Source organism: Lissotriton vulgaris, chromosome 5, assembly GCF_964263255.1.
Source record: "Lissotriton vulgaris chromosome 5, aLisVul1.2, whole genome shotgun sequence".
Classification (NCBI taxonomy): domain Eukaryota; kingdom Metazoa; phylum Chordata; class Amphibia; order Caudata; family Salamandridae; genus Lissotriton; species Lissotriton vulgaris.
This window is the reverse complement of record NC_141693.1, coordinates 1,912,836,108-1,912,848,294: the sequence shown is the minus strand read 5'-3', so window position 1 is coordinate 1,912,848,294 and position 12,187 is coordinate 1,912,836,108. Positions and strand designations below refer to the sequence as shown.

Genomic DNA, 12,187 nt, shown 5'->3' with positions numbered 1-12,187 from the left:
AACCCCTCACCCTCACTCACCCTCAACCCCTCACCCTCACTCACCCTCAACCCCTCACCCTCACTCACCCTCACCCTCACTCACCCTCAATCCCTCACCCCCTCACCCTCACTCACCCTCAACCCCTCACCCACCCTCACTCACCCTCAACCCCTCACCCTCACTCACCCTCAACCCCTCACCCTCACTCACCCTCACCCTCACTCGCCCTCACTCACCCTCACTCACCCTCACTCACCCTCACTCACCCTCACTCACCCTCAACCCCTCACCCTCACTCACCCTCACCCTCACTCACCCTCACCCTCACTCACCCTCACCCTCACTCACCCTCAACCCCTCACCCTCACCCTCACTCTCACTCACCCTCACTCTCACTCACCCTCAACCCCTCAGCCTCACCCACCCTCACCCTCACTCACCCTCACTCACCCTCAACCCCTCACCCTCACTCACCCTCACTCACCCTCAACCCCTCACCCTCACTCACCCTCAACCCCTCACCCTCACTCACCCTCAGCCCCTCACCCTCACTCACCCTCACCCTCACTCACCCTCAACCCCTCACCCTCACTCACCCTCAACCCCTCACCCTCGACCCCTCCCCCTCAACCCCTCCCCCTCACTCACCCTCACTCACCCTCAACCCCTCACCCTCACTCACCCTCAACCCCTTACCCTCAACCCCTCGCCCTCACCCTCACTCACCCTCACAACACATATTGTGTTACAATAGGTGTCACATTTGCGAAAGATAAAACTATTGGCATTGTAAATAACAAAGCTATTAATTCGCTATTTTCAAAACAAGCACATAAATAAAAAATGTGTCCTTTACAATACCAATAGCTCAAACTTTCCTAATGCGAGACCTATTGCATTGCTGTGCTTCTCTCCCCTGCTGCACTCTCCTGCTCTCTAGAGATGTGGCCTAACGACCAGAGCTGCCATCTAAGTCACGTAACTACAAAACATGTTGCATTCCAAATGCTATAGGTGTCACATTCGCGAAAGTTATAACTATTGGCATTGTAAATGACAAAGCCATCAATTTAGCAATTTTAAAAACCAACAAATAAATAAAATATGTCATTTACAAGACCAATAACTCCAACTTTTCTAATGCGAGACCTATTGCATTTCCAATGCTTGTTCAAAGGGAAAACAACCAGTCTAAAAAAAGTATTCAACCTGAATCTTGTCATCAACATTCTCTCGTATGTTGTCATTTGCAATGTTAAATATGGCTGAATGCCGCTCGTTATTTGAACCATGTTTGCGTGTATGACCGAGGGCTTTGACGACTCAGATGCCAATCTCAGAGCCTCTAAATGACTGAGGGCTGGTTGCTTTAGTGATTTCTTCGGGAGGTCGACTATGGATTCTGGTTGGAGATAATATTTCTCAAGGCCAAGGTCTTTAAAAAAGTTTCTAATGTAACAGAGCCACTTTACTTTTGTAGACTGGTCAAGAGCCATTGTATCAGCTACAATGGACTGGGTCAGTTCGTTTTTGGCAGATGTCCAAATACGCCGCCACAGCATCAACGGTTGGATCTTGATCAAGTCCTCTAGATAAGGGATTCCTAATTCCAGGTGGAAGGCATAAGTTGAAGTGCCTCTCGGAGTGGCTAAGAGGAATCGTAAAAATGTGTTTTCTGCTACCTGAATAGGGCTAGTGTCCGTATGTCCCCAGACTCCCGCTCCATACAGGGCAATGGCCTGACATTTGGCACTATAGATTTTCAGTAACTCCACTGGTGCCCTCCTCCCCAATCTCTGGGAGAAGCTCATCAGGGCCGCCACTGATCTTTTAAATAAGTGGCATCTTGTCTCCACTGCTGGCTTCCATGTCAATTGTTCGTCTATCATGATACCGAGATATGGATAGTGGGAGGTAGTCTCGAGTTTTTGGCTGTCGAGATAGATCTCTTTTGCTCCCTTTTTTCCAGTCCCCGATATCATGACAAACGTTTTTTTGACGTTTACTTGTGGGTCAAGGCCGCTCATGAAGGTCGTATATCTGTTCAAGGAGTTCTGAAGTTCGCGCGAGGATGACAGCGTCGTCCGCGTAGAGCGGGAATCGGGCATTGTTTTATACGTGGGAGGTCCTGGGCCCCCCTTAACATCCCAGTCTCCAAACCGTTGCTGTACAATGAGAAGAGGAAGGGGGCCAGGACACACCCTTGCCTGACTCCATGCTCTACCCCAAACTGTGCCATCAGCTCGCCTTTCAGGCCAAAGCGCACTCTAGCCGAGGCTCCCGAATAGAGCTCCCTCAAGAAGTCCAAGAGGGGGACTCCACTCCCATTTGACTTAGGACCGTCTACAGTTTTGAATGCGAAACGCAATAAAAGCTGCGGACAGATCTACATAGACCATATATATCGTGTTCTCCTTTGCCTGCGTATATTTACCCATTATGAGGCTAAGGTTAAGGGCCTGCTCTACTGTCCCGAACCCTTCCCGAAAGCCAAATTGGAGATCGGAGATAATGCCTCTCTCCTCACCCCACTGCTGGAGTCGTTCTAGGATTACTCTCCCGACAACCTTGCCGAGTGAGTCCAGCAATGAGATGGGGCGGTAGCATTTGGCGTCCTGGCGGTCCCCTTTTTAAAAAATGGGGACCATAATAGATTTGGTCAAGGAATTTAAGACTCCCTTATTTGCGGCAGCCGTACATACTCTTGTGAGGATAGGGGCCCAGAGCTCCAAGTTGTATTTAAAAAAATCCACTGGGACCCCATCAGGGCCTGGGGCTTTCCCTGCTTTGCTTGTTTCCAGGGCAATTATCAGGTCGGGTATATCAAAGTGCAGCGAGATTGGGTATTGTACTTTTGGTAGCGAATTAGCAGGCTCGTCTACTATTGTGTTGTTCTTAAAGATCTTAGCGAAGTGAGCCACCCATGTTTCTTCGTCTATAGCTACCTCAATCTTAGGGGAGTTGTTATCAGTGAGATGGGGAGCTCTAACCGTACGCCAAAAGGCCTCACTATTTTTTGAAAAGGCACTCATATGCAGGTCTTCCCAAAGTTTCTGTTTCAGTTCTTTGGTTCTTAGCTTACGTGCCCCAGTATATAGGCGCCTAAGGAGTTGTATCTGTCCCATATCCCTAGGTTTATTGTGTAGGGCAAATTTTAGTTTGGAGAGGGATATGGTACAATTGTGATCAAACCACCCTTTCTTAACGGAATGCCTGGACTTGGGTTTGGACAAAAGTAGTCCCTTGATTTTCTTTTTCTCCAAAATTTGTCCGAAATTATTTAGAACTTCTTCGTAACTTACGGAAAGATCCAGGCATTTAATAATGTTCGGGTAGGCTATCTTGATCAATTTATTTGTAATTTCATTGGGGTTAATTTTTTCCCATTTTATTGTGAATCCATTCTGTCTTCCTAGCTCAAGATTTTTCTGAGCGAGAGTTTCTACTATTTCTGTGTTTTGGGGCTTATGCTCGGGTAAGTGAAGGTCCATCCTTAGCGCAGAATGGTCACTCAGTGGGTTATAGATAACCTGGAAAGCTTTAGCTATGTCTAGCAGTCCTGGGGACAGTAAGATGAAATCAACTGTCGTTTGGTGCCCTCTACCCACATAGGTCGGATTAAGGGAATTTAGGTGCTGACCTGGACGATTAGCAATTACCAAGTCCAGGGCAGAGAGCAAATTATTCATGGTGTTTCCCTCCTTGGTGTGAGTGAAATGCACCAATGGGACCTCCAATTCATCCACAATCCCACAACAGGTAAGTTTCTCCAGTGGACAGGGGTGTAGGTTAAAATCCCCTCCCCATATTAAATGAGTTGCCCCATGGTTGACTTTCCACAGATAAAGTTGACTTAATCTCTCTTGCATGATGCTAAGGAGAGTCAGAAATTGGTCTTCCTCTAGATTGTTATATAGATTGACTAATAGAATTGTCACCTTGTTCGCAAAGGAAAGAGAAAGGATTTGACAGTTAGGGTCAGAATGGACAATGGAGACCTTTAGATGGTTCAAGGTATTCGCTATATATGTTGTTAGCCCTCCATTAGGCCTGCCCATTGTGCTACGCACAGCTGGGATAAAGTAAGTTTTGTAGCCCAATAAGTGGAGCTCTGTTGTGGACCATGTCTCTTGCAGGCAAATTATTTTACATGGTTCTAGAAAATGTTGAGCCGTCCCATCCTCAATCTTAGGGCGTAAGCCCGCTACATTCCAATATAGAATGGGTATGGGCGGTGTTTCAACTTTTGGTGATTCTGCTTCTACAATTACCAGGGGAGTAATTATTTTAGAGATCGAGTGGGGTAAATTAGGGTTAAGAGCTTCAGTTTCCAGTGGTGGTCAATCGACCATTTCAAGTCCGCTGAATCTATTAGCCAACGGGATGTTGTACCAGGGGCCCCAGCGGGGCGGTTCTCTATGTGCTGTCCTCTGCGTGTACGGCCCCCATTCTTCCCAACCTCCTCCCTGATAACGTGGTCCCACTAGGTGCCATAAACTATCAATCTCACGATATCGGGGGCCCCCGTAATTTCTGGTATTGGAAAAATCGACTTGTCGTGGGGCTGGTACAGCCCATGGGGGATCATGTTCCTGAAAAAAGGCGTTAGATTGTCTAAAGGGGTAGAAAAAAGAGAGTGGTTTAATGCCAATACCTCCGTTTGCATTCGTGTGATCCCAGGAGCAGATCTAATCTGCTACACGAGGATCTTCAAAAGTGATCACGATGCAATCCCCTGGGATAGTTTTTCTGGTTTTGCCCACCCATGGTGTCCTACGTACTGTAAGGATTCTTCCGTGCCATGTTGGAGGTATAGGGCGATTGGTCTGTAACCAATGTTGAGCCTTATTCTTCAGAGACCAACTAGGTTCTGGGTTGTGGTCCGCTAACTCTGGGACACCTGTCATGACCACTACGTATGGTGAGTCTTCTGGTGGTAAATCAGCAGGAAATCTAGCCTCCCCAGGACCTCTAGAAACGTTTCTATTGCCTTTTGGGACCGGAGGGTTAGGGGCCAAAGTTTGAGTGACCGGAGTTTTAGATTTAGCTTTGTTTGTTGATTTGTTATTTGCCCCTACGTTTATTGCAGGTGTAATTGGTGGCTGGGCGTTTGCCTGCTGCAGGGTAATATCTGCATTTGTGGTTAGATTCGGTGTATTCTTGGTAATCGGTAGTGTGGGTATTACTGTCTGGGGTGCATTTTTTGGAGTATTTACGGGTTTCTGGAAGGCGTTTACTGGTTTTGTGGAAGATTGCTTTTTATGGTTATTTCCCCCTGTTTTTTGGCCACCTGCTATTTGATTTTGTTGTGGGGGGTTAACAAATTTAGAAATCTGGATCTCCAGCTGTGCTAACTTTTGTTCTGCTGGTTGTAAGTGTAGTTTAAAAAGATCAGCTATCTTGTGTAACAGCTCTAAATTATCACCATCTCGCGGGCCCTTGTTTGTGGATAGGAGGATAGGGGAGTCCATGTTAGCTATAGTAAGAGTTTTGTGCTCAGTATGATGGGTTAACGCAGAAACTACTAAGTGTTCTGCTCTAGGAGGTGGATCCTGTAAGACCCTAGGAGTGTGATCCGTGATTATGGAAATAGGGCTTTTTTGATCTTTCCTTATTTTGCTTATCGCGCCCTCCCGCCTTCCCCTAGCTTGAATTCTTTCCATGGACGTTATTTGTGGGGGGGTTTGGGGTAATAGTTCAGGTGTTCTTTCTAGGTCTGTGCTCAACTGTGAATCTGCGAGCTGAGAAACCGACAGATCCACATTGTTAGGCAAGCTGCGTCTCTCATGGCTCGCCCTCACCCCTACTTGGAAATTCCCTTGGACAGGTGTCCTAGCATCAGCCAAATTACCCATAGAGGATCTTTTGGCATATGCTAGATCAAGGGATACCCTTTCCTCTATCAGTGATATACTTTGGTCTATAAAAGGATTTGCTTTTGTAATGAAGTCATCCATAGGTCCAAGCAATTTGTCTACCACGGCCGGGGCCTTAGTTTTGTTACCTCTCGTCTTCACCATCTTGCCAGGAAAATAATGAGGGAAAACAAAAGGGCTTATACGAACAAGGATATAAAGGGGGTGGCCCAGTCCAGTCTCGACAGTCCTCAAACGGCCCGCCCTTTGCCCGGGCTTGGCCCGGCGCACGCCCCCGCGCGTCCCGCGTGCGCGGTTTCGTGCTTGCCTATATACTAATGGGGGAAGGGGCGGGAAGAGCCGCAGGTGCGCCTGATGTCAGTGGCGTTGCGCCTGCTGGGACTTGCAGTCCCGCGCCCGCTGGAAACACACTTCGCAGTGTCAAAGTTTCCCCAAGAGCAGCAGGAGACCTCTGTGGTCGGTGTCAGGGCCTCTCCTCCTCAGAAACGGCAAAAGTTGTTCAGGCAGAAAATTGCTCTCTCCACGCACACACGGCTACAAGCGGCACCCGCGAAGCAGGGGCCGCGAGCCGTTTTCAGGTGTCTACGGGGGCGGGGCGGGAAGAGTCGTAGGTGCGCCTGATGTCAGCGGCGCTGCGCCTGCTGGGACTCGCAGTCCCGCGCCCGCTGGAAACACACTTCGCAGTGTCAAAGATTCCCCAAGAGCAGCAGGAGACCTCTGTGGTCAGTGTCAGGGCCTCTCCTCCTCAGAAACGGCAAAAGATGTTCAGGCAGAAAAGTGCTCTCCACGCACACACGGCTACGAGCGGCACCCTGGCCAGAGTAGTCGAACAACTCTTCGAAAGTTTCCAAACTTAACAGTTACCAATGCTTGTTTGCGATTTGGACCAAAAAGCTGAGATTTATATGTTACCTAAAAATCTATATCTCCAGAATACTCGTAGGATTTTATTCATCTTAGAAACTAAAAGTTCATAAAAATATAACCTATTTTGTATAAATTGGTGTCCGTTTCTTTCGTGTTATGTGACTTTCGTATTCTGTTGCTTGGTGCGCCTAAATGCTTTACACTAGTTCCTTTGTTTAAGCCTTGCTGCTCATAGTAATAGCTATCCAGGGTTGAGCTAGAGGTTTTACAAGTGAGCCTGACTGGACCAGAGACTGTTTCATGAATGTATTGCATGAAGAGGTCTCACAACCTCACCATATAATACACCACCATCCTTACACCCCTTAACTGGTCTCTCACTCTTTAAAGACATACCTCCGTCCGCATCTCTGGCTCCACATCCTATGGAATGTTTAGCTCCACACACTCAAGCTTCACGTATTCGACACATTTCCCTCTTCGATGATTAGGGCCACTCTAAACTTTAATAAGAGCCGAAATAGAAGCCTACTATTTTCCGGAACTTATTATAAAAATCAAGAACATTCCTCTTTAAATATTATTAATTCACCACACAGACTTCATGCGTCTTAAGTTTCGCTCTTTTTCTCCTATTCCACAATCCTGTAACTATTCCTTCACCTGTGGCTTCGCATAGTCGCTGATTTTCCATTACTTTGACACTCACAATATCTACTTCCCTATAAATCTTTACACATGAATTGAATCCTTTGTTATACTTACATTAAGTGAACAGCTTCATCACTCGCAATTGGTTGCAGAACTTAGACTACTTCTCATTTCCCACCAACTCTTACCATCTTCATATCTCCTACACTTATAATTGTAATCCCTGACGATTTCGCCTTTTCAAAATGTTCCTTTTCTTATCCACTCTTCCTTTGTCGTTTCCCATTTTCCCTCTTCAGTGGCATTTTCAACATTCTTCACTTGATTTAATCACTCTGGACTCACTAACATGTTTATTTTCATAAAAAATACTCTTCCCAGCAAAGCATGTACTAAACATGTTTAATACAGGTACAAAAACAAAATTAAAAAAGTTTTTGAATGAGAACCTATCTAAGGTCAAGTCTGTGGCATACACGTCTTGTAATCCTGGGCTGTCTTTAAAAGTGTTTGGTGAGGCCCCCACCCATATTACACATCTGTATTTTACTCACCTTGTACTCCTGGGCAGCCTCTTGCATGGGAAGCACGGAGTGAGCCTTGTGGTCTTTGGACTCTCGACAGATCAAACAGATGGGCTCCTGGTCATCCTCACAGAACAGTTTAAACTTCTCTTCATGTTCTCTGCACAGATTCTCCCCCTGGACGGACGCACTCGGGGTGTGAAGCTGTTTCAACAGCTCCACTATGTTTCACAGCCTTCTGTGTGGCCTTGAGGTTTTGCTCCGTGAGATTTCTCTGCATTAAGGGCAGGGGAAGTCTGTCTGCAGCCCCTCCCAGCACCGACCGATACAGGACAGACAGAAGACATGTCCACACTCCACGGACACGGGGTCTGTGAAATATTCCAAGCATATGGAGCAGGTGGCATCCTCCTTCAGCTGTTTGTTTGTCGCCATTCTACCTATATAAAAGTTTCGATTCTCGAGGTTCTGTGGAGTAGGCGTGTCTTTGTCTGGTTCTTATTCACAGCCCTCACTGAACCTCAATCTTACTGGCTGTTCACTGATCCGATCCAGCTCAAGTAGCAGTGTCTACAGCTGACATGGGCGTGTCTTGCTCTGGAGGGGCGTGGCCTTCTCTGTAACTGGCAGCGCCTGTAGTTGACGAAAGGGCCTCCATTGTAAGTGGGAGTGGCTCCAGGTGTAAGTAGGTGTGGCTCCAGGTGAGAGTGGCCCCAGTTGACCTGGGCCTATCGGTGAATAGTGTCTGCCTGATTTGCCTGAAACGCGCCCACGCTCAGTTCAGTCTCCTGTGATTTGCTCTTGATCCGAGTAGGAGGGGCGGAGATTCCAAGCCCCTGCATTTTTAAAAAGTGAAAAGGATAATTAAGCGTCCTCATCAGAGGTCATCAATTCCTTTGGGTCTGTGTATTCTAGCCCGTGTAATGAAAATAAATGTTAACTGCAAGTTTCAGCCCAGAAGGTATAGGAGGAAGTTCCTCTTTTTTTGCAGTTTAAGGGCGTAAACCCGTCCCGAGGTCATTGGGGAGATGTACATGATCGCCCGTTATTCAACACAGAGTCAGAGGCATATATGTATACATTTTTTAGATATAGAGAGATGACGTGATTTGCCGAGAATCACAAATTGTTGAGCTGGCGCCGGGACTCGAGCATGGTTCACCAGTTTCAGAGACTGCAGCTCTGGCCGTCAAGCCACATCCTCAATGGTCTGACCTGATGCCTCATACGTAATTTACGCCTTGCAGCCCCCACCAGATTGCAGTCTCTGCAACATGGATCTTGAAAATAGTGTTTCTGAATTCAGTCTGGATATTTGTTTAGACAGTATTTTTGGGTGTTCGATTGTAATATAGGTATGTAGGTGCCACACGAACTTTGGAGCAGAGTGGTTTGCTTTGCATGATGCGAAAACCGTTCACTTGGAAAACTATTCTCACCAGGCTCCCTCTATAACTTCAAGCAGGTCCAATCAAATAAATACATGGATATCTTTAAAAGATTACATCTCTTTATTCAATTTCACCTCAGACCCTATCACAAATAATCAGTAAAAGGCGGCACTCATACATACTGAGACGTGAATTTCCTGTTGCAAGTAAATTAACTTCACTGTCCAGCATGCATAGTAAACAATTGGTTCAAAACAAGCTGGTATTGTGTTTACATTTATCTGGTAGTGTCTGTAGGTTTAAAAGTGGGGAAAATATTCTATTACAAGCATTTGCAATGCAATCGCTCTCACATTTGTGAAAGTTAGAGCTATTGGCTTTGTACATTACAATGTTTTTAACTTATTTTTAGGTTGAGCCTAGACAGCCATGCGCTGTTCCAAGACCTGAAGTAAACAGTATTTGGAGTGTAATCCCGCCTTGAGGTTCCGTGACAATTGTAAGTGGTGTTTTCGACTCGCTCGATTATGGTCGAGTCTGGTATCTATGAACCGCAAATGACGAGTTTAGTGGGTGTACGCGTTTTCGCTGTACTAGCCTTAACCGTTCATTTGTTTCGTGGGTTTCTTCATCTGAACCCACAGGTTCCATCTTAGATACGGCATCCATTTTGTCTCTTGCCCTCAAGTAGCCAGCGAACGGACGCTGTCCGCTTCGCGACCCTGGGATTCCAAACTCTTACGGAAGACACGTGTTCCTTTGAAAGTGTCTTTATGATGAGGGGGATGATACTGTAAGGCAGCTGGCCCCGCTCGAGGCTCGTCTTACTGTGCCGGACTATTGTCTTAGTTGTGCATCTCATTAGGCACGTCCCTTTGATTCCTGCAACTCGTGTCTCCTGGTACCTCCCCTTTTACACCCTCTTCGTTCCTGTCTTCCTCTGCACCTGTTTTTGTCTTTTTCTCAATTTGTTTACTGCTGATTGGAATGTACTAATGGTGAGAAGATGTGCTTTTACAGTTGGGAACTACCAAACGTTACTGTACTTATGTTCCGGGCCCTGAATACATGAAAGTGACCCCTTATGGTCTTTACGATGGGAACCAAGTTGTAAACCTTTGTGTACCATGTTATCCGATGCATGAAGACTGTATAAAAGGAGCGATCCACAGATACAATTTGAAGCAGACTCCGTAAACCTACATGCCGTGTACTTCACGTGACTTCTGTGTTCCCTGCAGTAAAAAAACCTTGAATCTTTGACGCCGAAGGAAGTGTCCCGTGTCTCTGTCATTTGTACGCCGGAACAGGTAACCCACGAAGGTTTCAGGTGTTATCCCTGGCACCGCTGGGTCTTAAATAACCCAGTCCTTCAGTTGGCGCCCAACGTGGGGCTGCATCAGTGGTACCGGTCCAAAGCCCGACGTTCGTGAGGAACTTCGTGTGAAATCTCCGAGGGAAGGTGCACCCCGCTTCATCGATCCTGTTGTCGAAACAAGTGGCCCGCCGACTTTTCCCGCGAAGATTCCCGCCTCCTGACGGCTGCGACGGACTGCTGCCCTGACTGTAGACCTGTTTTGGCGCCTGGCGTAGACCTTGGTACAGCAAGACGGTAGACGGGCCTTCCTGGTGACGCCATCGATTTTTGAGTTAAGTATTTGTGGGTCGCTCCCAGAGTTCTTTGTTGTGGGTGCTTAGTTGTTGCATGGTTCCATTGCATTTGTGGTTCTTAGTACTTTGTTCTTTGTTGTGATATTTGACGTCTGCAGTCGCCAAAACCGAGGGTTTTGTTCATTGCTGGGATAATAGTGTTATCCCGTAACCCTTGAAGTTTGTGAAACTCGGTTAGTGTGCACGATGCCTGGCTGTAGTACTTTGTTCAGTTGCTTTAAAGGTTGTGGTACGGATTCCCGACTGGAGGGCTCCTGTCCGGTACCTCCGGTTGGAACTCCAACTTATGAACTCTATAGTCGCCATGGTTTGGGTCCAATTACATTCAATGAGTGTTTGGTTCGTTATACTAAAAAAGACGGTGTCCTTAGTTGGCCACCTCATGGTAGTTTTGAGACCCCGATTTTAGATAATCTAGAAGCGAGATTGTTCCAAAAGAAAGCAAGGCCGGCCATGTTTGATTCCTTTCGGTTGTGGCGTAAAGAAGCCAAGCAGAGAGAAATCAAACAGCTAAAACGTAATAAGAGAGAAGGTATTGTTACAACGGTAAGAAATGCTGAGCAGTTCCAGCGAGATAAGGAGGAAAAGGAAAAGGAAGTTTTCGATAGATTGCAGCGTATGTCTGTAGATAAGTGTTACCCCGTTTTACCGACGGGTACAGATAAGAAGGAGGAATCAGTAGAGGACCCCTTGTTGTCTTATCTCTTGAAGTCACCACCTCCGTACGCACAGGGCATTGTGGCTCCTGTTCCACAACCTGTCCCTGTTCCTCCACCTGTTCCTGCTCCTGTTCCACAACCTGTTCCCGTACTTCAACCCGTCTCTGCTCTTCTACCTGTTTCCGTCCCTACTGCTCCTCCGCTCGTACTCCCCCATACTCCTGTTCTCGCTGCTCCTACTGTTCTGGTTACTCCTGCTGTCTCTTCTGTTCCTGACACTTCTCTTATTACTCCATTGAGTTACTCTTCTTCTTCATCTGTTCGACGTCATACCCCTTCTGTTGCTGCTAATTTTTTTAATTCTCTTGGACCTATTCTTGAGTGCGCCGGTTCGGACGGTCCTCAAAGACGAAGTCAGCTTCCCGGTAGTGAAGAACGTGACTCGCTGTATAATATGGCGATGAGTTGGATGAAATACCCCCTTAGAAATCCTCCACGTGCGGTGCTTGATACGTTTTGTCAATTCAACGAACCGACACAAAGGTTCGTGTTTGAAGAAATGTGCA

The 12,187-nt window shown here is 46.8% G+C and overlaps 1 pseudogene across 1 annotated transcript in view; it reads right to left on the bottom strand.

Annotated features, from left to right (window-relative positions):
• The window catches only part of LOC147717705 (E3 ubiquitin-protein ligase TRIM39-like), a 948,681-nt pseudogene extending 940,346 nt beyond the window's left edge, over nucleotides 1-8,335 (bottom strand). Inside the window, exon 1 of the transcript XR_015296086.1 lies at nucleotides 7,931-8,335. The product of XR_015296086.1 is annotated as an E3 ubiquitin-protein ligase TRIM39-like (transcript). The remainder of the gene's footprint in view (nucleotides 1-7,930) is intronic.
• Between the last annotated feature and the right edge of the window lie 3,852 nt (nucleotides 8,336-12,187).